General features: G+C 35.7%; 1 protein-coding gene across 48 annotated transcripts in view; it reads right to left on the bottom strand.

Moving 5' to 3' along the window:
* The window catches only part of ZBTB20 (zinc finger and BTB domain containing 20), a 780,465-nt gene that overhangs the window by 222,596 nt on the left and 530,229 nt on the right, over positions 1 to 27,640 (bottom strand). For 40 of the 48 annotated variants that reach the window (XM_086676282.1, XM_086676281.1, XM_086676306.1 and 37 more), the window contains one exon: positions 14,462 to 14,559. The exons of the other annotated variants lie outside the window; for them this stretch is intronic. The gene's annotated coding sequence lies outside the window, so the exon portion shown is untranslated. The remainder of the gene's footprint in view (positions 1 to 14,461; positions 14,560 to 27,640) is intronic. 48 annotated transcript variants of the gene reach the window in all.

Raw genomic sequence — 27,640 nt, 5'->3', positions numbered from 1 at the left:
ATGAGACTGCTTGAAGGAATAAAGCATGTGCAAGAAAATCCAACAACCCACCAAAAAACCTGATGTCTGGCCTAAAGATTCTTCCATCAATGCAAAGAGCTAAGTTTGGAAACCTAAAACCACGTGTCTAAATGAAAGGAAATGTTTTCATTGGAACAGCTTACATGTCTGGTACACTTGCATAAAAACTATTGCATAGCATTTTAGAGCTAAAATTGCTATAAAATGCTTAATACAGTAAGAATAATTATGAGATTTTGCACGCACAGCTGGTATACAACTAAAGTCTCAGCCACAGATTCAATGGAGCATGGGAAAACCATTTATAAAAATTCCTAGTATGCCAGTTTAAGTCACCATCAAGAGCCCATCAACACTTCCTCCATTCTTTAGGTGGATGGGGAAGAGATGTACCTGTTAAATGCTTTATTTCTTCTTTCATGGATGTCATTAATACTTTATTCAGGGAATTCTAGTTATTACTTGAGAATAGCAATATAAATTATAACAGGACACAAAAGATTTGAACCCAAGGCTTCCTTCCCCATTGAGCATAAGGGTTACAAATATAATAAATAATGAACCAAAAGACCAAATTATGAGGTCTACCTGCAGTACCCTCCCACTTCTTTTACTTCTTTCTATCCCTTCACTTCTTCTTATCTCCTCTCTTCTCTGAGATTCAAATCTCTCAGTGACTTCCTGGGTGCTCTGCACCCTCCCTCCCTCCCCCACCAGTCACAGCCCACCTGGCCTGGCCTTGCCCTAGGTAACACCTCAAGGACAGAACTCTTCCTTCTCTTTCTCCAATCAAATTATAATGGTTCCTTCCTCTCCATTCCTTTTAGCCCCAACTAATAATCACTTGAAAGGAGCTAAAGTAGTTTGAATGAGCTTTTAGTGGCTAATAATAATTTAATATAGATTATTTCTATATTTAAAAAAAGTGAATTTAAGAGTCAAGGAAGAATTTCTTTATTGTGGCCTCTTAGGGTCTATAGAAAATGCCAGAGCAGGTGAGATGATTCTAATCAGAGGAATTTCTGGATGTTCCATCGCACTATTTTGGTCAAAGGATAAGAAGCCACTGTAGATATATGGGAACCCCCCAGAGGGACAGTCTGCCAACACAAAGCTAACATGGTACAATATAAACTGAACTGGACCAGAATCATGAAACCAAAGTTTGAGTATCAATAAACTTTGCCACCAAATGTTTGGGGAAATCATTCAGTTCCTTCAGCTGGGAAGTTAGGCCCCTGTATTAGCAAATCTCTATGGTTCTTCCAGCTCTAAAATGAGGGTCATGTCATGGCTCTCTGACTGAGGGTCAGTTGGCTCTTCTGGTTTTGCTGCTTCTTCCAGCTAAAATTAGAGGTTCTGAATAAAAATGGTTACCAGTAGTTCCACATGGAACCTAACTAAAGAAGTGTTGAAGCCCATAAGTAAGTTTTAAGTTCTCTGTTTACTAACTACATATACTACCTTTGAGCTGGCTCCTTTATGCTGTATAGCTATTTTCTTAGCATTTTGTTTTTTCCCATGTATTAATTCAAAAATCATTAAAATATTTTTTTTTAATGTTTACTCACTTACAGAGAACGAGCAGAGGAGGAGCAGAGAGAGAGGGGGGACACAGAATCCGAAGCAGGCTCCAGGGTCTGAGCTGTTAGCACACAGCGCGATGTGAAGCTCGAACTCACGGACCAGACCGCGAGATCATGACCTGAGCCAAAGTCAGATGTGCAACGGATTGAGCCATCCAGGCGCCCTGATTCAACAATCATTTAATGAGCACTTTCTATATATGAAACACGGAGGTAGTCACTAATGATATAGCTTCTCTGCTTGCTAAGAAGCACAAATGAATCTACTGTTTTTGTCCATTCTCTCTGTCTCTCCCCTTCACTTCTATGAGTAAATACATATACCTCTAAAACTATAAAATTAGTATCGAAAAAATAAGAGGAATTAAATTTATCTAATATGCACCCAGTCCAAAGTACTGTTTATCTTCAACAAAAGAATATGATAATAATTTTGTATTAGAAAATTATAGTCATTCAAATATGCACTTCAATAGTATCAATGGTATTTCTCAACATGTATTTTGAGGTCACTGATTTACATTAAGGACAATAATTTGGGTGGCAAGAAAATTATAAAGGTGAAACAATCCCTTCTATAGATAAAATTCTTGGATAAAATCTGAGACTCCTATAAATAGCCTCTGAGAAAGTGAGAACACAGAGTATTTTTGTTTAGTCTTTTCTCCTCAGAGGATTTAGGGTTCTTATCCCTCCAAAATTTCTTTCCTGAATTAATAATAATAACTGCAATTTGTTGAGTACATATTAAATTCCAGGCACTTCCAATACATTACTGCATGTTAAGAAAATGATTCTGTAGATATTCTTACTCTCACTTTAAAGATGTGAAAACTGAGGACCAGGGAGGTGAAATAATTTGTCAAAGATAATACAGTGTGCAGAGTTAAACTCAGGTTTGCCTTGGTGAAACATCGTTCCATAAACATTTCTTGGTTCTACCAAATCTAACTTTATTTAAAAAATAAATAATCTTGCTTGAATACTTTGTTCGCAAAAGGGGAAACACCCTTTACATTCTTTCTTTCCATTCATTCATTGCATTACATACAGTACAATGAAAACAGGAGATGGTTAAGATTTTTCTAAGTAGGTCTGGCTACCTTTTCATATTTATTTGGACTGAGATGAATAATTAAATTTGGGGCTCTCAATCAAAGGGAAAGAATGAGCTATTTGCTATCTGAATATGTGCTTGTTATTAATTGATCAGACATGGATAAGGTGTGCCATTACAACTATATTTGTGAGGTCTGATTTATGTTGTTCTATTGCATATTACTCTGTGCTGTTTTTCATTTTCTTGCACTTTGGACTTTTTGTTTTGTTTTTATGAATTTAGTCACAGTTGGTTGTGTTTTGAACTTTATAAAAATGTAATACTCAGAAAATTTAAAAAAGAAAAAGAAAATATTTTCAAAATGATGTCAAAATCAAATCTACCCTCACTAATTTGATTTGTAGGAAACAGAGAACAAAGTATTGCAAGCAGAATGCTTTTAAATACATCCTAATTACTTCAATGTGCAAATGCATTGACTAAATCAAAGCATGCATTTAACACTTTGCACTTCAATTGTGCTTATTCATCTAAGTTCTATAGATAGCAGGTCCATGAAGAAACAGGAGATAAACTTCAGTATAGCCAATCATTCCACAGTTATAGGAGCAAAACTACTGTTCTGAAGTTCAAGCTTACCTGTCAAGTAAGCTCACTTTTGGACTAATACAAAAGACCACCACCACCACCAAGTAACAAATAATTTACTGCAGCTACTCAAGTTTTCCTGATTAACTCTGTCTTCCCTATTCTTCCCTTCTGCTTTCAATGGGGCAGGACGAAGGAGTGGGGGCAGTAAAGCCCCACTTAAGTATTCAGTAGGGTGAGTCCTGGGGAATGATGCCAGGGGGCTGCAGGCGATATGCAGTTGAGGGTGGGAGAGAGTCATGATGTCAGGGTTACCTAGAGCTTGGTCTGGGACCAGCTACACCAGAATCATCTGAGGAGCATGTCAAAAAGACATATATCGGACTCACACCCCAGAGCAAATCAACTAAATTAGTGTGTCTTGAGGTGGAACTCAAAGATCTACATTTTAAATGAGCTTCCCAAGTAATTCTTATGCTACTAAATAGCCTGAGAAACACTGGCTTATGCACTTAAGTTCTCTGATTCTAGAGCCAGTGTGAGCCCTGATGGTATACCAACCCTCTGTCCCAGTTGTCAAGATACAAGTGCAAGTACAACCAGCTGTCCTGGGAGGAATTAATTCTGGTAATAATAGGCCCAAAAGGGCTTAGCCAGGCATGATGCTGTCTGATATGCAAGATCTCATCCAGTCTCCACAGCAAGGACTATGAGATAAGCAATACTATTATTCCCATCTTTCACTTGAAAAAATCAAGATTCAGAGATTTAGTAACTTATTGTGGATTTCACACCAGTCATTGCAGGCGCTCTTAAGAACTACACTACTTTAATTCTTAGCCTTGTGCCTTGCAGAAAAATATGTTCTTGAAAGATATTTACTTCCAAAGATGTTCATGATTTGGTGATAGCATCATTGTAATGGAACTTGCCTAAATGTTAGGAAAATAATACATAGGGTGTGAACATTTGAAACCAAGTTAACTTTTCCTTCATTTATCTTTATAGATATTGAAGTCATTTAAAGCAGCTAATCTTTCATTAGTTCATTCAACAATCATGCACTTTGCCAGATCCTGAGGTAACAAAGATAAATAGGACATAACCTCTACCTTCACTGGATTACAGTTCTGAAAAAGAGATGAGCTTGTGTACAAGTAGTTCTGGGTTAACTTGTAGTCAGTCAGTGGAGGCCTGAGCTGGAGGGAGAGTGGTTCATTCTCCTGGCAGAAGGGAAAGAAGGTGCCGTCTGGAAATGTTTAGTTACTCCAGCACTTTGCCATTGGCTAGTGTAAGGAATTTAGATTTTTAAAGATTACATTTTCACTTACACAGTTTTGTTAGAAAAGGAGTGGACTAAGTTACTTGAGTATTTTGAGCCAATAAAACTTTATCTGGTTCATTCTTTCTGGCATCTAAGTGGGTTTCTTTTTTGGCTAAGTTCTCTGTACAGAGCCAAGTAAGTTGTTATGTTTATTCATTCTTACACAGAGTAGCCAAGATTCTATTCTTGAGATGGGTGCCTGATAAATGTTATCAGTAGTAGTTTATTCTACCAATAAAAGTGACTTTATGTTGACATATTGGCTGTGTCCTTTACTTCATTTTCATATGTCTCAATTACTCAAAATGTTATTATTAGATTATTACATTATTACAGGATGAGAAATTTTGAAGTTAAAAACAATTGAAAACATAAAGAGTGATCTAGATTTCTTCCTTTATGATAATCTTATATACATGTACATGTGCTTTGAGCATATTAATGTCAGAACTGATTGATGGAGTAAAGAAAATGAGGTTCTAGAATGTTAGAGCACAAGCTGAAAACCTGAGGCAAATGCACAAGGATCACAAAAAAGAGAGAGAGAGAGAGAGACTCTGAGAAGCACTGAGCAATAGAAACAATGTGATGTGGCTCAGAAAATACACACCATATCATATTCAATATGATCTAATTCCAAAAATCTGTATCACAGATATTCCAAAAGCTTAATACATTGGAAAGCAAAACATTTTAATTCCATTAAGGGTGATAAATATTAAACATATATTAATTTCTTAAATTGAATGATCAAATTTTAAATTAATATTATTTAAATTATTTGCTGTTTGCTTAAAAATTTTATTTTTTGTAATTATTAGCATATTTTTAGAACATTTAGAAGGTTTAAGAAAAAGAAGAAAAAAATCACTTAATTTCACCATACAAATGTGGTTCACATTTTAATGTATTTCCTTTGATTATAACCAAATATTTTCATTTTTATAATTTAGGATCATGTTAGGTATACAAATTTCTTTTGGATTATGCATTTTTAGTTACATTATTTCATGAACATTTCCTAGTAAAAAAGTTCTTTAAAATATCTTTAATAACTATGTAAATAATACTTGTTATGTGCAAAGATAACTATGGATGTTCCATAATTTGTTTAATAATTTCTCCAATTAAATATTTTTCAGATTTTTTTTAAGGATTTATTAGGATTTTTTCCCCCTTTTCCACTTTTGTAAATGACACTGTGATGAACATCTTTGTACATAAATCTTGGTCTGAGTTTCTACTCCCAATAGATAGATTCCTAGAAGTAAAATTATTGAGTCAAAAAGATACATTTTTTTAAAGAAAGGTTATTGATGATATATTGCCATTTTACTTTGTAGAATTTAGTGTCAATACAATACCCCAACCATCACTATATGAATGCCAGTTTAACTGCACTCTTACTAGCATTGAGAATTATTATTTTTATAAGTCATGCCAATAAGTGCTAGTATGTTATAATACTTTTTTATATGTTCATTAGACACTTGCATGTCCTCTTTCATAATTTTTTTCTTTTCATAATCTTTTTAGATTTTTTAAACAAATAAATATCTCAGTATCTTCATATCTTTGCTTCCATTCCATCTCTGATATTATCACTATATACTGCCTGTCTGTATTCTAGATTTCTTCTATTCTGATTCCTTCTTTATATTTATAATGTAAAACATATTAATATAATATAAGGTATATTATAAATATAAAAAAGATGCAACTCTTTATAAATAAAAAAAAACTGACTCAAAGCATTCAATAAATTACCCAAGAGAAGAGAACCTGTTAAATGTCAGAACTGGATGAGCACTGGGTGTTGTATGGAAACCAATTTGACAATAAATTTCATATATAAAAAAAAAAAAAAAAAAAAAAAATGTCAGAACTGGGACCCAAAACCAAGTCTCCTGATTCCCAGTTACAGTGACTTTTAAATAGAGAATAATAAAAATCATTTCTACAATGTAAAGAATAGAAACAGCTAAGAAGACAGTTTAATTTCAATCTGTTCTTACATACAAAATACTATTAAAATCATGCCAAAAAGGAGGCTTGAGTGTTCTTATAAACACAAATATGCACTTCTTATAAATCGATCAGATATGCCATTAAAATTTCCATAAAATTTGCACATCAGCAAATGATCCAGTTTATATTAGTTTGCGTTTTTCTTGTTAATCTACATTGTTTCATTTAATCTGCTTTGCTACAATAGAAGCATCATATATTTTTAAGCATGTTCCAGATCATCATTAAATTTCTTGGTACTATCTAGTGGTGTTCAAAGGAAAATCCAATTTCCTAGCAACTTCTATAAAGAATTTCCTTGGACTATGACTGGGGATTTTAAGAACTATCCTTAAAAAGTAAAACAAAAGAACTACTGCAAAATGCCTGCATTTAAAGAGTAAACAACATGAATTACTGTGGAAGAACATGGACCAATAACAATTGAATATGATTTAATTATTGATATTTAGTCACTATTTCATATTCAAGAATCACACATTATTTGCCAAATGAAAACTTAACAGTAGTCGCTGAGTGAGAATGGGAGTTGCCAGATATATTTATTATATGTAGGGGTAAGGCAGGATAAGAAGGGGCAAAGGTGGAATTAGCTGTGAGTGAAACTAACTTTGATAGAGGCTCATTGATTGCAAAGGGTTGGTTCACAAAGCAGGTGTCTGCCTAATAAAAGAAGTAAAAGAAAGAGTATTTACTAAATCATATGGTGGCCCAACAGTTTATAAAATCCAAGGTAGCAGTAGAAGTAGATTCTAAAGACATTTCAGATGTGTTTTCTTTCTCTGTATGTATTGTACACAAAACAGGTCCATTCGTTTCATACTCAACACCTATTTATTAAGTTCCTACTTTGTGTTAGAAGCTCTCTACTACCCAAATAAATGATTTAACTTTTTGCAATTATCCCCTCTACAACTGTATCATAAAACTAATAATAATCTGTAACTGACATAATATGTTATAACAAAAAATGGGAAACTGAATAGGAGGAGAAATAAAGAAACAGCATCCTAAGTTTCTCATTTCATACAGCATACAATTTCATTAATGATGATAATTAAAGAAAATAGGGCTGGATTTTTAAAAAAAATAATAGTAATTGTTATTATAAGAATAAACTATGCTTTATAACTTCTAAATTGCTAGATTAATAACAAATAGAACAATCATATATCAAAAGAGAAAGGAAAGAGAGAGGGAGAGAAAAAGAGAGAGAGAAGGATAGAGACATGATCAAGGTTACATAAAAAAAAAACAGACAATATAAAATAAGATTTCTGAGGTTTAGGAGCAGGTATATTTTTACAATAAATAACAGTTAGTTTATTTAATTTATTAAAATAAACACTATAGCATAGGTTTTTTTGTTTTTTGTTTTAAACACAAAATCTAACCAGAGGGTAGTACTTTAAGAGCACTAATTTTGGTAGTGGAAAAACCTGAGTTCAAATCTTACTTTTGCCATTTGCTATTATAACCTCTTTCCTAAGGGGGAATTTAGCCTATCTGCCTCAATTTCCTAGTTTATAAAGTGGGAATAAAAATAACTGATTATACAGAGGACTGAGTAAGATAGTATCTATAAAGTTTAGCGTCTAGTACAACTAGACATTCAATAATAACAACTGTTATTTGTAATATTTGTTTTAAAATGATATATCTAAATAAAAGAGAGGTGAAATCAAAGGAGTACCACCTGAGATATACTGTTAACTAAAAAAATTGATATGGTATAAAATGAGAAAATCGAAGAGGCAGAGTTGAATTTTAAAAAGGATTGTTTTTACAAAGAAACTAAAAGAAGCAAATGGGGCTGAAGCTATAAGCCTGCTCAAATCTGGATTCAGAAGCACACAGACATGGCTGGGAGTCTAGTGGCTCTTTGGAGTAAATGAGGCCAAAAGGCTCCATATAAAATGGTGGACCTGAGCCTGGCTCACTACTTCAGCAAGAGGCTGCAAAAAATTTGGCTAACTGCTACGTTGGGCAACAGCCTATATAGCACTTTAGGCACTGAGAAGTAGAAGGATAAAGACACAGCCTCATGATCAAATATCCTTAAAGAGATAAAGCTGAACGCTACTGGTACAAGATTTGGATTGAGATTAGGAACCCAGAAATCCCAATAAGAGGCAACTGAAAAACCACTAGCCAGGGATGCATGAACAAAGAAAAAAAGAGGAAGAAAGAGGACCAAGAGGCAAGTCAAAAAAAGCCTTATGACCAACATCAACCTACAAAATAAAATTCTAAAACATAGCAAGAAATCTAATGATAAGAAAAACAATGAATAAAATTAATAATTGGAACATTCACTATAGGTGAATTTGATTTTATACAATTGTCTGACAACGACCTCAACATGAGTATGCTTGTGATGCTCAGATATAAGAAATCATACTTATAAGAGAACAAGAAATTATTAAATAAAAACATAGAGCAGTAAGATAAGAATAGGTGAATAAAGAACCAATCAGAAATCTTAAAAATGAAAAATATGTTCATTGACATTACAAATGCAATAGATAGGATAATTTAAGATTGGGCAATTTCAAGAAGAGCATTAGTGACTTGGAAGGTAGTAATAAGGAATTCACTCAAAAAAAAATCACGGAAAGTAAAATATATTTTTCAGAAAATGAAAGAGTAATTGAAATATGTAAATTGACTAGGAAACACCAATATACATCTTACAAAATCCCAGAAGAAAATGGGGGTAATAACAAAGAAATAATAAAGGAAAAGATAATAACTGAGAATTTTCTAGCATTAGAGTCCTGAGATTAGAAAGTATACCCTGAGTTCATGACTGATAATTCAAAATAAATCCACATCTAGACACATTTCAGAGAAACTATAAGACATCAAGGATATAGAAAAATTTTTTTAAGTCACCAAAGGGAAAAGGTAGACTGACTACAAAGAGATGAAAACTAGATTGATATCAGATTTCTCTTAAGTAATGATAGTTGAAGAACAATTGTGTAAGATTAATTGAGTAATATCCTCTAATGCTGAACAGAAATACCCAGATAAATTGCTGTTTAAGACAAAAGATAAAATAAAGACATTTTTAGATATATAAAAAGAGTATACTCCCCAGGGCCCTCCCTAACGAATTACTAAAGATGTAATTCAACAAGAAAAGTGCACCCGAAAGGAAGCCATATCATCCAAGAATAATGGTGGACACAGTAATAATTAAAATATACGAGAAAATACAATTAGGCATTAACTATAAAAATCAAGGGGCGCCTGAGTGGCGCAGTCGTTAAGCGTACGACTTCAGCCAGGTCACGATCTCGCGGTCCGTGAGTTCGAGCCCCCCGTCGGGCTCTGGGCTGATGGCTCAGAGCCTGGAGCCTATTTCCAATTCTGTGTCTCCCTCTCTCTCTCTGCCCCTCTCTCTGCCCCTCCCCCGTTCATTTATCCCAAAAATAAATAAACGTTGAAAAAAAAATTAAAAAAAAATCAATGATAACCACTTCTGCATATATTTAAAACAAATAGGTAAAACTAAAACTCCATTCAGTACTTACAATAACAGATTGATAATCAGTAAGTAGATAAAACATGCTACATGCTAGGCACCTTTTTTTACATTAGGGAGAAAGTCAGAAATACTAAAAAGTGGACTTTATCTTTTATTAGAAAAATATATAGTTAGGTATACATATAAAAATTTTAATATGAGCACTGAATAAATAGACAACATGTCCTAGGTCACAAAAATTAAAAAAAAAAATTTTTAATTAAATCCATATAAAACACATCGTCTCATTACAGGCAATTAAATTCAGAATTAGTAATAAAAATAGAGTAAATTTATATTTAGAAAGTAAAGACATATACTTCTAAGTTAAATATAAATCAAAACAGACATTACTAAATATTTAAAATTGAACAAAACTACATACCAAAAGAAGCTATGCAGCTAATGAAAAACTTAGAAAAAAGTTTAGAGACTAAAGTTAACTTTAAAATAATAAAAAGCATTGAAATTAAATGAGTAATAATTTAACTCAGGAATCTAGAAAAAGAAAAATGATCTAATTTTAAGTAGACTGAAGAAAATAATATTGATAAAAGCATAAAGTAATGATATAGAATATAAGAGACAATAAAGAAGATAAAATAAAAAGACAGTTTTTAACAAAAGTAAGTGAAACAGAAAATTGTCTAACAATGATAACAAAAAAGGCTCAGATAAATAATATTAGGCATAAGAAGGGGACATAATTAAATATAAAATTAAAAATCTAAGACTATTATGAACAGTTTTATACAAATAAATTGGAAAGTGTGGATTAACTGGGTTTTTTTAAATTAAAAAATTCTTTTAATGTTTATTTTTGAGAGAGAGAGAGAGAGAGAGAGAGAGAGAGCAGGGGAGCGGCAGAGAGAGAGGGAGACACAGAATCCCAAGCAGGCTCCAGGCTCTGAGATGTCAGCACAGAGCCTGACATGGGGCTCAAACCCACTAACTGTGAGATCATGACCTGAGCCAAAGTTGGATGCTTAACCAACTGAGCCACCCAGGTGCCCTGATTAAGGATTAATTGTATATTTTTCTTTAAAAAAAAACCAAAAAACAAACTTACTTCCTAAAATTAAGATGAAATAGAACACTTGAATAAACCAATAACCATGGAAGAAACTGAATTGATAATCAGAAGTCCACCCTACTCTACCTACTCACTATGGACAGAAAATACCAGGTCCAGATGATTTTACAGGCAAGTTTAACCAAATTTTCAGAATAGGTACTCCCAATTTATATGAAAGCTATTTCAGAAATAGAAAAAAAAGAAAAAGAAAAAAAATGAATGTTGCTCAACTTACTTTATGAGGCTAGTACCACTATAACACCAAAACTTTACAATAACAGTTGAAGAAAGAAAAATTGAAGACTAATCTCCCTGTGCAAACATATTACATAAAATATCAGCAAATTAAACTCAACTGTGGATTAAAAAAACATACCAGGACCAAGTAAAGTTTTATTCCAGGAATGTAAGAAATGTTTAATATCAGGGATTACATTAATATCATATAAAATATTAACATATTAATGGGAAATTTTATCATATTGATGCAGAAAATACAGTAGATAAAATTCATCTAGTATTTCTGATTAAAAATGCATTGCAAACTATAAATAGATGGTGGCAACTTCCTTAACACAAAAATTCCAATTTATCAAAATTCTAGGCAAATATCACATAACAGATATTCCTAATATCGTTGCTTTTATTCAGCATTATATAAAAGTCTTAGTGCTGCAATATGACAGGAAAAAGAAATTGAACACTTATGAATTAGAATTGAAGAGAAAAGCTGTCATTATTTACTGATGATACACATACCTATGTAGAAAATCTGAGAGAATTTTCAGTTTAGTCATTAAAACTAATAACAGAGTTAAGCAAAGTTTCTGAATATATAGTAATGATGACCAATAAACAACGAAATGGAAAGCAGACTCTACATAAGAGCTCAAAGATCCAAGTAATATGAGAAGAAATCTAACAAAATAGGTTCTAGCAAGACCTTTATGGTAAAACTTATAAAAAATGAATAAAGAACAAGAATAAAGATCTGATTTAGTAGAGGAATATAGTCTGTTAATGGGTAGAAAGACATAATGTTATCACAATGTCAATTCTTCCCCAGGTTATTCTCTAAAGTTAATGTCACTCCAAATAAAGTTCAGCAAGGCTTTTGCAAAACTTGACCAACTAACCCTAAAATTTATATTGAATAATAAAAGCCCAGAAGGAGCCAAGAGAACTTGAAAGAACAATGTAGAGATTTGTCTTACCAGTTAACAAGAATATTATAAAGCTATGATAATTAATTATAATTAATTATGATCATTATAGTGTTAACACAGGAATAGAGAAACAAATGGTTGAAATAAAGATCCTAAGAATAGTTTTAATGTAGGCAAAAGATGGCATTACAAATTAGTGGGTAAGGATACCCAACTTGTTAAATGGTGCTGGGATAATTGGGTCATCTATGGAAAAAAGAAAATGGGGTGCATTTAAAATACCACATACAAAAATAAATGCCAAGTTTACAGATCTAAATGTAAAAGGCAAAACTTTGAAACTGTTAGAAGAAAATCAAGGAAGGTTTTCATATGGATGTATTTCTTAAACGACATAAAAACACAAACTATATATATATACATACACACACACACATATATACACACACACACACACACACACACACACACACACACACACACATATATATATATAACATATATGTACATGTTTTTAAAGTAGGCTCCATGGTCAGCATGGGGCTTGAACTCACTACCCTGAGATCAAGAGTTTCATGCTCTAAGTCAGTCAGGCGTCCCAGCACAAACTATAAAGGAAAATATCAATAAACTTAACTACATTAAAATGAGAAACTTTAAAAAAATAAGCTACTACAGATACGGTTAAAAAAGAAATTACACATTAGGAAAATATATTTGCAATCTCTATTACCCAAAGGATGATAATCCAGAATACTACGACAACAATCCAGAATACGACAACAACCAAAACCAAAACCCAAACCGGTCCAAATAACAGTAGCAAAACAAATCACCTAATAGTAAGATGGGGAAAGACCCAAACAGGCAACACACATGAGATAGTCCTGATGGTTTATAAATTAATTTTTTTAAATGAGGCATTATTTAATACCTAACAAACTGACAAAAATTTTAAAAGCCTAGCCATTCCAAATGTTGTGAAGAATGTGGAGAAGTTCTCATGGGTAGTTAATGAGAATATGAATTGCCACCACTACCATTTTGGAAAGAGATTTTACATTCCTAGTGAAAGTGAAAATGCATGTTTCTTACAGTTAAGCAATTCTTCCTCTGTGTAAAAATATGTATAAAAATGTTAACTGCAGTATTTGTTGTGATTGGGAAATACTAGAAATAACGTTCAACAACGAGAGATTCAAGAAATGCATTCTAGTGATATCTACAGTAGAATACATTTTATATAAGCCACACTATGGCTTTGGCTTGTGTAAAACTAATTTGTAGTGATAGAGGTCAGAATAGTTTTGCTTGTTTTCAACCTCATGTTAAAGCTTTGGAGAATATCACACACGGGAGGGCACAAGGACTCTTCCTAGGTATTGTGAATGTTTTGTATCTTGGATTGGGTGTTGCCTCATGGAAACACTCTCACATAAAAACTCATCAAGCTATCCACTTAATTTATGTACACCATCATATGTAACTTAGAATAATAAAAGACAAAAAACAGTTTTGAAAATGAGTGTGCCAAATTAGTTAAGGTTTGTTCAATTTGGGTGCGGGATTCTTGTATGCTCACGTTATTCTTTATATTTTTATGTGCTAGAAATATATTACTTTAAAATAATTGATAAGGCGAAGAATACTGCTTTTCCTAACTAGAATTAATCAAGGTGAAAGAAGGCACTAGTGTCACATTCTTTTCACTGTCCCTGACAATAGACCTGACCCCAATACTCCAGGAATCAGCAAGAGGTTCACAGCCGTTTAAACATACTTACAAAGTGCTCATTTTGTCAAACCAAAAGCAAACCTTTCATTTCTTGACTATGTGTAGAACCTAGGCTTTCTTAAGTGAGTGACTGGCAGCATATATTGTTGATGTGGCACTACCAGTGCACAAAGATCATCTATTTAGGTTTTCAACAAAGTGGGGGATGCCTCGCCAAGTGGGGGACAAGGTGGGGGATGCCTTGCCAAGGACTTTTCTGATATAAATCAGCAGGTGGTTTGGCATCAACATTGCTATTTGCTCGTGCGTTTCACCTCTGGTTTCAGAAAAGAAAAAGAGACGATACCTTTTCAATGCTGTTTCAAGTCGACCATATGGAAAGCAAGGTTTTATTCCAGCCAATTCTCTTTCTCTCAAAGCGTGGAGGAAAAGTGCCAGTCACTGCTACACTCGCCACCAGCCACAGTACAGATGTTTGGAAAATGCAAAAACAGAGAAATGAAACAAAAAGAAAACCCTCAAAAATAAAGTTTTGCATAAATGAAAAATAGAGTATATAATTATCATAGCTGCAAAAAGGTAAATGCATTTTTTTAAATTTTCCCCTTGTGCTAAATTAAAAGAACCAAAACAAACAAAAACATTGATGTCTTAATCAGTGTTTTGTTGGGGAAACTGACAAGGACCAACTCAAACATGGCTAAAAATGGGAATAAAAAACAGATTTCTTTTAATCTGATAAAAGATTTTTTGTCTCTAAGAATGTTAGAATATGATCTACTTAAACGAATATTTATTAAAGGAACAGACCCGTTTAAAAATATGTTTTCAGGTGCCAAAATGGGAATGGAGAAAGTGTTTCCTTGAAACCTTGTAAGAGAAAAAAATTCATTGAAATTGTAATGGTTCCTTCCATGACTCAGATTAAATACAGTTTAGGAAGAAATATCTCCAAACTATTCAAACGTACGTCCCTAAACTGGCTTTGCCAGTATGCGACCCCAGTTATTCCAAAAATGAATGCCCTATTAGACTTAAGTACATCAATGTAAGTTATTCAAATGAGAGTGTTTGTTTACAAGAAGGTTTTAGGCCTTGATCTGCCACAATCTTTTTGGGTATCTTCATTCATGCTATTAAACATCTTTTGGTCTCAGTATCCACCTCTCAAGCGTGAGTATGACACAAAGTCACTATCATCAAGTTCCTTTCCAGCCCTAAAATCCTATGAATTTAATGAGATTACTCCAGCAAAAGAATTTTTCTTTTATTTCTTCCTTTCTTTCTTAAAATAAATAGACAAATAATCAAATAAGTAAGTAAATATATATTAAAAACACATACACATACACTAATCAGCTATCACTCTGAATAGGAAGAGGGTACGTTTTTTATTGTTGGTACCATTATCTATTCCCTAATGTGTATTTAAAAAGAGAATTCCCATAAAAAAAGATTTTTATTTTTTTCTGAGTCAAAAACAGCATACTATTTCTTTGCCATTTAAGTTCTATTAAAAAAGAAAACACAAAATCATTACAGAAATCCTATTAAGGAACTTTAAAAAACAAAGAAAAAGTCACTAAAATTCCATTTAAAATTCAAATAGTTTGTTTACAGGGGTTCTTTTTCAGAAAATGTAAGTGCCCCAACCTCAAACTACTTCCTCCTCCTTTTCTGGGGACAGATCCTTCCCTGTGTAAAACGTAGGACCCTGCCTCACACCCTTCCCACCTGTCTTCTGAGGTAACAAAGCTGAGGTATCGATTGCAGCATGAGATATTTGGGATGGGAGTAGAACATTTCATCTGGGAGACAGTACTGTGGTCAATTTGCCAAATCTAAAAGAAAGGTAAGTCCCATCACTACTTTGGCAAGAAATATGGGCTCCCGTGGCTGAACGACGATAACCATTTTTACACAAGATGGTTAAAAATGAAAGCACCTGAGGCAACAGCCAGAAAATAAGTCTGAGAATGCGAGTTTTTCTCATCGATAGTTAAATCAGACAAGACAGTATCATTGCACCTTTAACCAAGGGTCTAAACGGAATCCAGGGCACCTGACACCTTGATGAATAAGAGAAGCTCAGCTTTATGAAAAGGCTAAAGTCTTAGGGCCAATGATCCATTGTTCAAGGGCTGGTATGCCCAAGGCACCAGCAGAGGCAGACTGCAACAGGCAAGTCTCCAGTTACAGGCGACCGCTCAGCTCTGTGTGCTGATAAGCCTGAGACCCACCACACTGCACACTCAAGGAAGCTCAAGGGTGGGTCCCCCACGGGAGGAGGGCTACACAAACAGTAAGGCAGGAGTTGGAAGTTGCACAGTGTGTGAGCACTCCCTGCTGGCAGCTGAGGTTGGAGATCAACGGGGAGTGTGTTAGAGAGGGCTAATGAAAGTGTCTGCAAGGAGGCCAACAGACATTCCTCACTTTTCAGGGATAAGAGCATGGCTCTGACTAGGTTTAGATAGTTCCAGATGCTATTCTGAATGGGGAGGAGGTTAGGAGAGGCCACTAATAGGGGAACTCCAAGAACTGGCAAAAACTATGTTTGAAGCTGGCATACACTTTTCATTAACTTTCCCAGCTATTAATATTTTATGAAGTATATACAGGTCTGCGTGTGCACACGTGTGTGGGGAATGGAAGAGGTGCAGTAGGAAATGAAATCTCTGTGCATCTCCCTTTATCCCAGAAAGAGACTCCTTGGGACAGTGCAACGTGTTTGCAACATTTACATTTTTCCAGGAAATCCTACCCATAACCCTGACAGAACTGCCTGGTGTGTCCCCTATACTGCTGCACCTAAGTTCTGAACAGGTGGTCCTTGTTTATCTGTACAGCCTGGGGCAACAACACTGACAGTATCTCCCTAGTGCTCCGCTCTGTTAGGGTTCTTCTGTAGAATAAGATGAAGGTCAAGATGGCAGCCTGCTAAAAGCAGCAGTATTTCAGTTGCAGGAATAACTTGCTTGTCATCAACTTGTTAATGCAATAGTCAAACATTTCTTTGACATGCACAGTATCAGCTAACTTCAGCAGATAAAGGGTCTAGAACAGGAAGATGCTGCAGATGCTTTAGCTCCGAGGAAGGCTTAGCAGAGCCAAAACGTCAGCAGGGCCTGTTTGTTCCATCCTTTCCATCGGGCTCTGTGAAAGAAATGTTAGATTACTGCAATGACAAGTTTGTGACAAGCAAGTCATTTGTGCAACTGGTGCGCTCCTGTTTTTATCTGTTTACCATTCAGACTTGTGAATGCCATTTCAAGCACTTACAGGATTTCTGGCTCCCATTAAGGGGAAATGGTTCCTCCATGTTTAGAATTTTCTGCCTCAAAGAGAATTACTAAGCAATTATTTATTCCTGTGGTCACAGTGTCACACAAAAGCACTCTTGAGTTGTTTAGTTGGACTCTGAATCATGAAATGGAGTCCTGCAGACTGGATAGCTTGGAGCATCAGAAATTTCTTGTCTAGTTTATTGGAATGACTACAAAGAAAGCCTGTGAGAGTCAATAAAATTGTGGCCAGCTTGAAATACCTTGCTCTTTTGCTCTGGGATCATATATCAAGGCCATATGCTTCAAGGCACATAAACTCACTTGTAATGAGTAGATCCTGGGAAGCCAAGGCCTGACTATGTCACAGACACTGACATGTGATCTAACATATGATAGTTTTGGTGACAAGGACTGCTTTAGCTGTTGAGAAGGGAACTGACACAGCTTTCTCCCTGTATCCTGTGGGTAATCAGAGGGCAAGTCCAAATCCAGAAAACATTTTAAGCATGTGGTAAAAACTAATAACAGAATATAAAATTTCCTGGGGGTCATCCTCTCTAGGCTGACTTTTTCTCAGTAAATGGAGACCCTGGCAGATTTTAGATCAAGATTTCTAGATTGATTCATTGGATTCCTCATCTGAGATCACTGAGTGACTTTTGGTGAGTCATTTTAACCTCCCAGGAAGACAGTATAAAATAATATCTTGTTCACTTGACATGAATGGGCTCAGGGTCAATTTTATAAAAGATGAAGAGTGCCTTCAGAGTTCAAGAACAAGAACAGTATTTCCTAGAAGTCATGTATTCTTTTTATGATTTGAAATATTTGCACATTGTTGGTACTGAATTTACAAACCATTGTAAGTATACCTTTTAAAGAACAGAAGCATGAAGTTTTGAAGCAGGGAGATAACACAGTATCTGGGGAAGCAGGTCAAAGCTGAAACAGAGTGTGGAATGTCAAGGACCAGACAGAAAGTAATGACGTAAGATGAGGCAGGGTTTGGTGTAAGTGACCAGAAAACGTTACGAAAATGGGTAACAGTCCTCACTGAATAAAAATTTTATTGTTAATAATTATTTGCCAGACACTACATGTGTTACACAATTCACATGTGTAATATAATCTTTAGAAGAGCTCAGTGGTGTATGCATTATCAATTTTTTTTAACATGTGGAAATGAAAACTTAGAGTAATTTAAATACTTTCCCATAAATCTATCTGTTAAGTAGCAGAGGATTGAAACCAACTTTCCTCACTTTAAGCCCTTAGACTCTTAACCACTAGAGAACTAAAGTCATTTCCACTACCTTCAGAAGACTTTTCTCTCTCTGGTGTACTGGAAAACATTTTAATCTGTAAATGTAGATATTCAAGATTTCATATAAAGGGGCCAGTGAGAATATTCTGGCTCTAGCTGTGTTGCCGCCCTTTGTAGGCCCCTGGGAAAGCTGAGCCTCATCAGGATGTCATTCCTTTTGCCTCAGCCTGACCTATTCCTACTTGCATACCCTGGGGAAGAGGCGAAAGTGATTCCAACCTAATCACGCATCTCTGCTGTGAATGCAGGGTGTTTGGCCGCATCTCCTGTGTCCATGCCAACCCCTTTCTCTCTCTTCGTGTGTGCAGCCTTTAGTCCCCCTACTCGTTGCTCCCATGTTACCTCCAGGGAGCCTCCTTTTGTCACTTGTCTGCTATTCTTTTCAGGCGGGGGAAGGGGCTGACATCTTTCTTACCATGACAAGGATCTCTGAAACAGTCTAAACTTCTAACTTTGCACAGAATGTATCCTTTGTTCAGTTTTCTGCTTTGTTTCTCTTTAATGATAGCTTTGCTACAGGTCCCATTCGAACGAAACTTGGAGCTATGCAAATCAAACTGGAAAGCAAGACTTTGCAGCAGCTCCGTCTTTAAATGAGTATATGTCCAAGAGGTACAGACCTCTGAGGGAGGCATGTCTTCTGAATATTATGTGTCAAATAGCTGCTTTCCTTGTAAGAGTGGCAAAGAATAAGCTCAGTGAGATCTGTATTGACATTCCCTCATCTCTTTTTAGTGTGTGTTCAGAGTGGGTCACGAGCATTTAGCTCACAAACTGTTTCGTTTCTTTTGTTTTTCATGATATTTCTACTTTTTTTTTTTTCTTCTAGGGGTTTCCCCAAGCGCTGGATTCTTACTTAAAAGCTACTCGAAAAAACCCAATGCATAATATAAAATCATAGGATCAGCAATGTGTATAGAACTCTAATCAGTGGCCTGAGTTTTGACCTAATGCCTGAGTTTGCTCATGATGGTCATTCAGCCTTTGCTGCATACCATCAGGGGCATAGAGCTCTCAGCCTCATAGGCAACCCAATCCTGCTTTAGACTCCTTCTATTTGTACAAAATTTGGCACCAAATAAGGTTTCTTATGTTGAACCTTAAGCCATCTTTCTAAAATTCCCTTCATAGCTTCTAGTCTTTTCTCACACCACCTTTCAGTCGGGAGAACTTCAGGGGATCCAATAGTTTAATGGCTCATTTAAAGACACCCTTTGTGCATATCATATACCAATAAATGGGTTTAGATTATCCTGCCTTCTCCCTCTCTCCTCACCTTACACGAGTTAAATTCCCAGTTTCTTCCTCTGACAACGCTGGGAGAAATGAAAGTCAGTGTACTAAGTTTTTCATTTCTATTTCTATTTGAATGTAGACATGTGTGGCAAAGCATTCTTAATCTCTTTGATTGTCTGTCCTAATCTGTGGAAACTCTCGCTAGACAACCTCAGGCAGATTTGACGGCTATAGCTATTTATAGGGTAAACGTATAACTTACTGTCTAAACCAGGGCATATAAGGACCCTATGAAAAATTAAACCACCATAGGCACAAACCAGAATTGTCCCAGGAAAATCTATAGAGTACCTTGCTTATACCTTTACTCCAATACATATCTATTTAACTAGAGTTACCTGTGTATGTGTCTGTTTGTTTTCAGTAGTCTGCGAGCACTCTTTACTGATGGAAACTTATTTGCCTCTGAACCTCCAGTTCCTAGATGAGTGCTTGGCAAATAGGAGGAGTTTGGCAGATTTTTTTCTTTTCTAATTGAGGATGTCTTCTCCCTAACTGCATTCTGTGGGTCTCTCCCCTTATTTATAGCAAATACCACCAACACTTATTGGCTTTATATTTTTGGAGATGAATCAAAAATATTTCACTTACTGCAGTAGGAAGGGGATGGCTTAAGTTTAAATTTTTTAAAATGTTTATTTACTTTTGAGAAGGAGAGAGAGAGAGGCAGAGCGAGAGCAGGGGAGGGGCAGAGAGAGAGGGAGACACAGAATTGGAAGCAGGCTCCAGGCTCTGAGCTGTCAGCACAGAGCCCTATGGGGGCTCAAACCCATGAACCATGAGATTATGACCTGAGCTGAGGTCGTACACTCAACTGACTGAGTCACCCAGGAGACCCTAGATGGTTTAAGTTTAATGGTAATGGGTTTGACTTTGAATACTGACACCAACAAGCAGAGAGTGAAATGTGATAACTTTTGCACTAAAAGTCTACTATACCTTTTTATAGAGCACTGAACAATATGCTCTAATTTCTTTGTTCACGAGCAAATTTTTTTTCAACCACTGTTGAAAGTTTGTAGTAAATCAATTGTTATAGGAAATGATTGTAACAGAGTGTGATGGCTACATAAGTGAGCATATGTAACACAGAGTAATCTAGTGTGATTCATGATTCATTGGTGGCTCTGCTATTGCTTTCCCATTTGCCAAGGACATTTAGAAATCCCCGTAGCTTCCCGCAGTTTTTGCCTCTGAATAACAGTGGCTTTAAAAAAAAGGGGGGGGGAGAGAAGAAACGTGTGAAAAATGTGAACCGCCTAGAGAAATCATTCCTTTTCTTCCCCCTGACACAGGTAAACTGGTCCAGAAGATGGGGGTCTATCCGATTTAAGTTAAAGAGCCTCACAGAAGCCAATCTCATAACTTCCCCTTCGGTATTCAGAAGCTTCACTATCAAGACCCTACCTCATTATCAAACCTAAAGATTTTTTGTTGCAGGATAAGGATAAGCATATTTTATTACTATGGATCCTCAGTGAAGAAAACAGAGAAAATCTCATTTCTTATTTCCCTTAACTTGCTTAAAAGCTGGAATTAGCTCAGTAACTCAACTTTCCTTTTTCTAAGATAAGCAAAAAAGTCTCCATGTCTTTGAGACATTTGTCCCTTAAAGAACTTTTTTTTCTCAAAATGTTAAATTTAAATGGGGGGGAGGGGTTTTATAACTCTTTCTCACTAAGATGTTCCTTCAAATTTTAGTGAATTCAGAGAAGAATGATTAAGTGTCTGATCTATGCTCAGAGGAAATAGTGGCAATGTCTATATTCTGCATGCTTCTTAAGAATTTCACTATTACAGCTATTTTTAAATTTCTGTTTTACCTTTCACACTCCTGATTAACTTTCTGTGCTCTACTTCTAGATGCTATTGTGCCCACAGAGCTAGTCATTCTTTATTTTCAGTCCATCAGTGACATTTGCCAAACCATGGTGGGTAATGGAAAATACAAGACTTAAGAGAAGATTCAAAAGAAACAAAGTTATATGCCTTCCCCTGCAGACTCTTTAATTTGTGGAGAAAGAAGACAGTCCCACAGAAAGCAAGAAATGTGGATATGTATGTTCAGGTATGTGGCATTAGTTTAGCAGCTGTTAACATATGCAAGCTAGTAGAGCTATTATGAAATTTTATATACATGTAGTGAGGGAGGTGTGAATGGACTGCCACTTGGGAAGTTTGCTTTCCCTCCTGTGAAGAATGCTACCTCTCCCCATTATTTAATGACATTCTGTTTATTTTCTGTTTTACTGAGTGTCCATTTCAAATGATTGTCCTCTCTCCCAAGTCTCAAATTACTGTAATTTGGCCACTGCGCATAAAAACACCACACTTTTAAAGCATGCATTCCCTGTCCTTGACGTCTAAAATCGTGATTTGCAACCATTTGAAATTTCTGGTGTCCTGTTATCAATGTGGTTTTGCATCACTTTTCCCTTCTTACTCCTTCTTAAAATACAATTTTAAATTAAAATTGATTTTGCATATTGAAGTGTTGCTACCAATAATTTAGACTACACCAAGTTTGCTCATATTGGAGACCATGTGTTTAGATAATCAAGGCAATCAAAAACCAGAATCCAGGATGGACCCCAATGGCATACCATTTCTACACTTCTCCATATTGACTGATCCCTTCATAGACATTTCCTGAGAATTCTGAAGTGCTTGGCATCAAATAAAATAAATGAGAAATTTTAATAATTTATTGGTGGATTGTCATTTGAGGCAAAATTCAAAGCTCTGCTAGTTGAGTGGAGTGATATCATAACTCTAGCTTTGCCTTAGTTCACCAGAGCTCTCATTGGGCCAAGAAAGAAAACATACCAGTATGCATTGCATATTACCTAATGTCCTAGCATTGTCAGAGGATTGGCAAATCAGTTCACCGGGGTTTTTCTGGGGTATTTCCTTGCATGGAGGTTAGATTTCCATGTCAATAACTTACAGATAGAAGTATCAAAATGACTATTTTCAGGTACAGTTTCCCAAACAGTGAGTCTCATTTTGGCAGAGAAGGGACAATGAAGTCAAATGTGGGAGTATTATCACCCACAAGCTAAGCTAGAACATAACTGCAGCTTTCCTGGGTGATCAGCCACAGAGCACCATTCTTGTCAGACTTTGAATTTCTATAATGATTTTATTTTAAAGTTATATTAAATACAAATGTAACAATGTTTTTAATGGAAAGCTCATTTATTAAATTTCTAGAGAATCTTCCTCTAAAATACTTAGTCCTATCTATTCTTAATCCAACTTATTCTCAATTTTTGACTAGCCTATTGTTTTTATAGAATTTTATTCTATAGAAAGCTATAGTGTATATTTTCTAACAGGATAATCCATTCTTATACCTATTACAATTAATCTAATCAACTAATCTAAGCCCTGATCTAGTCTATTCCCAGCACACAATTCCAAGAGATTCACCTACAAAACTGAACAGTCATTACTTCTGGGCACATAAATGGTCACTGGATCCATGGCTGCTATTTAAGCAGGTGGCATCTAAGTCACTATTACTTGAGTAGAAACTGAAAAGTATATCCTTTGTAATTATTGGGGAAAAGAGGGCTTTGATTATAGAGAAGCATATAGTTATTTCAAAAGCTCACTTTTTTCAAAAAGAACAAAGGCAACGGTCTCCATTCTGGTGTACGTACATCAGAAATTCAGTTTTTGCCTTTTCTTTAAACTAGATCTTGAGATGAGTCCTAAAAATCACTTCTTTAGTAGTAATAACACCTCTTACATGGGGTCCTTTTCAGTTAAAAGTTGGCAAGTAGACTTCTTAGGAGGGTGGAGGCAGTAACTATTATAAATCATTCAAACATTCATGAACTAAAAATAAGAATGACAACTTATTGATTAAAAAATGGAGGGAGACTGATTTCTGAGTAAAGGTGTCCCTGCGACTGGGACCTAACAAAACCAGATAGACCCATTTACTTTTTGTGCCATGTGGGGTGGATCTCTCTTTGAGTGATGTCTATCACCAACAAAGGTCATCTCCATAGCAATAGAAGATTGCACTTTATGTTAAGATAGGCCTTGTAAACAACCCATTCAAGTGTTCTGTTGATTATTAGCCATCCAGTCAGGCAGCTATTTCTTTTCTGGAAGGGGTAGCCAATGCTGAAGAGTCAATGTATGCGCCTTCCCTGCTTAGGTGGGATCACAGGTACTCCTTCAGCACTCTGTCCCACAGTCCTTATTTCTGTCACTTTACTCGGTGATCAGTAGACAAAATATACACTGGCAAAGAAAGAGCTGAAGAAGTGGCTAGCATCTCTAAGGGAGAAGAATCCAAGTCTTTCCTGGTTTAAGCAAGAGAACATTCTAGTATTAATGAAAAGAGATGGTTAAATTGCAGCCCATCAAATTTCAACTACAGTTCCAAAATGTGTCTGAAGTGATCCAAAAGAAAACAAAATTCCTTCTGTCCTTAGCTATAAATTCTGCAGGACGATTCTTTATTCTCATCTTATTCTGGTTTCTTTCTCTGCCCCAGAAAGGATTAGTGTCTAACATTAAACAAACAGTATATAATAAAGAACAGATATAATGTATATTCATAAGATTCTGAATCCAGAGCAAGAGGAGGTTACATTCTAAGCCCAGCAGATGAGTTTTACTGTTAGCAATAGAGACGTTTCTAATTCGTCCATGGAAGGTGCTGAAAATGTTCTCCATTATATCTTGAAATAAAGTTTTGGTAGTATAAAAATTTTATGACTAATGCCATATATTGGATTTTTCCTCTTCCTCTATGGGACCACAAAAAGATCTAAGTACAGACAGGAGACAGGAGAGCATTATTTCTTCATCAGCATCTGTGGATGTTACTATATATTTTTTGTAAATGAATTATGAAGAAAAATACCAAATCTCTTGATCCAGGCCATGTTACAAATCCATGTATACCTAGGCTCTCCTTTTTCCTGTTCTCTCAATCCTTGTGCCTATTTTTTTCTTTTTTGAATTCAAGACCTGCCCTTACAGTGCCAGATGATCTTTGGTGGTTGGAGTCCTTGTGACATTTCTTTGTCCATCTATGCTGTCTAGTTTTTTTTTTTTCAACGTTTATTTATTTTTGGGACAGAGAGAGACAGAGCATGAACGGGGGAGGGGCAGAGAGAGAGGGAGACACAGAATCGGAAACAGGCTCCAGGCTCTGAGCCATCAGCCCAGAGCCTGACGCGGGGCTCGAACTCACGGACCGCGAGATCGTGACCTGGCTGAAGTCGGACACTTAACCGACTGCGCCACCCAGGCGCCCCTATGCTGTCTAGTTTAATATGACACTCCCAAGAGGCCTTCAGCCTACCAAAGATGATGACTGATTGGAGTTAAAAAATGATTTATATATTATGAAATAAAATCTGGAGGCAGCATTTATAGCTGATCAAGTGAACGTTTAGCCTTACATATGAGTCATAATTATGAGGCAAATAAATATGTGTGTTTCCTTTTCTTAAGTATAACTAGAGGTCCTAGAAGTCCTGAGTTTGTGTTCAGTTGTATTGAAACTACATTAATACTGTTAACTAGGTACTTTTTTCCTCAGTCCTAACAAGAAAACTTCCCATGGTAAGTGAGTACTCATATGTTAGGGACCTGGATTGAAAATCCATACTGGGAAAGATCTGTGAATGAAATGAAGCTTGGGTGAATTCATTCAACTTAGGAGTTATTGCTGGTCCAATGAGTCCAAGGAAGCAGTAGCTAATAATTCCATCCAGGGGCATTAATAGTTCCAGGATAGTCTCTTGGATATAGGAAACCTGCACTATTTAATCTGAGCAGGACCTAAAGCTTGGCAAATCCTTCCATACCCATCCTTGGGTTGGATGTAGATCTCCAAGATAAGACTGGTTTGCTGGTAAACTCTCATCTTCCATGTTCCTTTCTTTAAAGTTCTGATTCCTGACAGATTCTCATTAGAGGATATCATCAAGATTATACACAGGTTGAGAGCGCACAGTATTTCCGTAACTAAAATGTTGCCCTAATATTGGTCTCTCTTACAAACCTTGAAAGGCCAATATGCTATTATCTAGGGTAGTTCAAGGGAAAGTTGACCAAATAATGCTTTAATGATTTAATTTATAAATGGCCCATTTCACTGAGAAGTAGAAAGGATCACTAAGAAATGTTTGAAAATGTAAACAGTTTTTGTTTACAAGAATTATCCTGTTTCTCCATCCTACTAATATTTCTTTTTATGTAGCTAAATCTCTATCACACTAGACTCATACATAAACTATGGAGACTTCACCTAGAAAGTCTTAACATATATATTTCTGCCATAAAATAGCAACAATAATTTTGGTCCACATACAACCAAAGCAAAAAAAGAAATACCTCGAATATAATAAAGACTGTGTTTCCTATGCATATAGCTATATACTATAAAACCTACCAAATCAAGATTGTACAATGATGCCATTTATTTTGGTTTCATAATAGCATGTTTCAGAGATTCCTATTTTTTTTTACACAGAGGGAAAAGTGACATCATATACACAAACAGAAAGGTGCAAGAGACAAATGCAAGATGCCCATATACTGTCAACAAAGTCTTGCCAGTTGTAAAAGAATTTGACATGCTAATATCCCTTCATTCGGACTTGTTACTGAGATACCAAGAGAGTGATCGCTGGCAGGCACTGCATTTAAGTGCGGTTACTGAGGCCCCCAAATATTGACAGAGTGCCACATTCCAAGAAACTATTGATGTACACAGCCAGCCACAGCTCCAGACACCTCTCAGACAGAGTCTTTAAATGTCACAGATAAATGAATTTTCATGAAACTGGGAGAGAAAGGAAGAACAAGAAGAGAGAAAGAACACACATGAGAGGCAGGATAAGAAAAAAGAAAGAAGAAAATTGTTTCCATACCACTGGCATGAAAGTATGTGGCATCTCATCCCTAAAGTACCTGATAAACGATGTGAGATCAAACCTTCTGAATGCATTCTATGTTACCAAAGCACTTAAATGCCTTTAATAATTCCATTGGGTATTTAAAAAGATGGGGCGCCTAGGTGGCGCAGTCGGTTAAGCGTCCGACTTCAGCCAGGTCACGATCTCGCGGTCTGTGAGTTCGAGCCCCGCGTCGGGCTCTGGGCTGATGGCTCAGAGCCTGGAGCCTGTTTCCGATTCTGTGTCTCCCTCTCTCTCTGCCCCTCCCCCGTTCATGCTCTGTCTCTCTCTGTCCCAAATAAATAAATAAACGTTGAAAAAAAAATTTAAAAAGTTAAGGCGGATACATATTTTAGAATAGCTTCAGTAAGCTATTTACGAACAAAACAGGATTCAAATATAAATACTGCAAAACTCCATCTTAAAAAATTCAAAATAAAGGAACTACAGGCACAAATAATCATGAGAAAGTCTCCTACATAGGTCTTCATGTATAGTAGAGGTTAAAAGTTAAGGTGCTATGATATCTGTTTTTTTGCCAAGACACAGATGTGTCTTCTGACAGTTTCCTTTCCAGAGTCCCACCGAAAGCAGTGACACCTAGTGGGTTTATAACAAGATATTAAAGAATACCTTCCTCCACCTTTTTCACTGCCCTTCCACAGAAAACACCTGCCAGAGAAACAAACATG

This window comes from Puma concolor, chromosome C2, assembly GCF_028749965.1.
Source record: "Puma concolor isolate L17-30 chromosome C2, mPumCon1.1.hap2, whole genome shotgun sequence".
Classification (NCBI taxonomy): Eukaryota; Metazoa; Chordata; class Mammalia; order Carnivora; family Felidae; genus Puma; species Puma concolor.
This window is presented reverse-complemented; position numbering and strand designations above follow the sequence as displayed.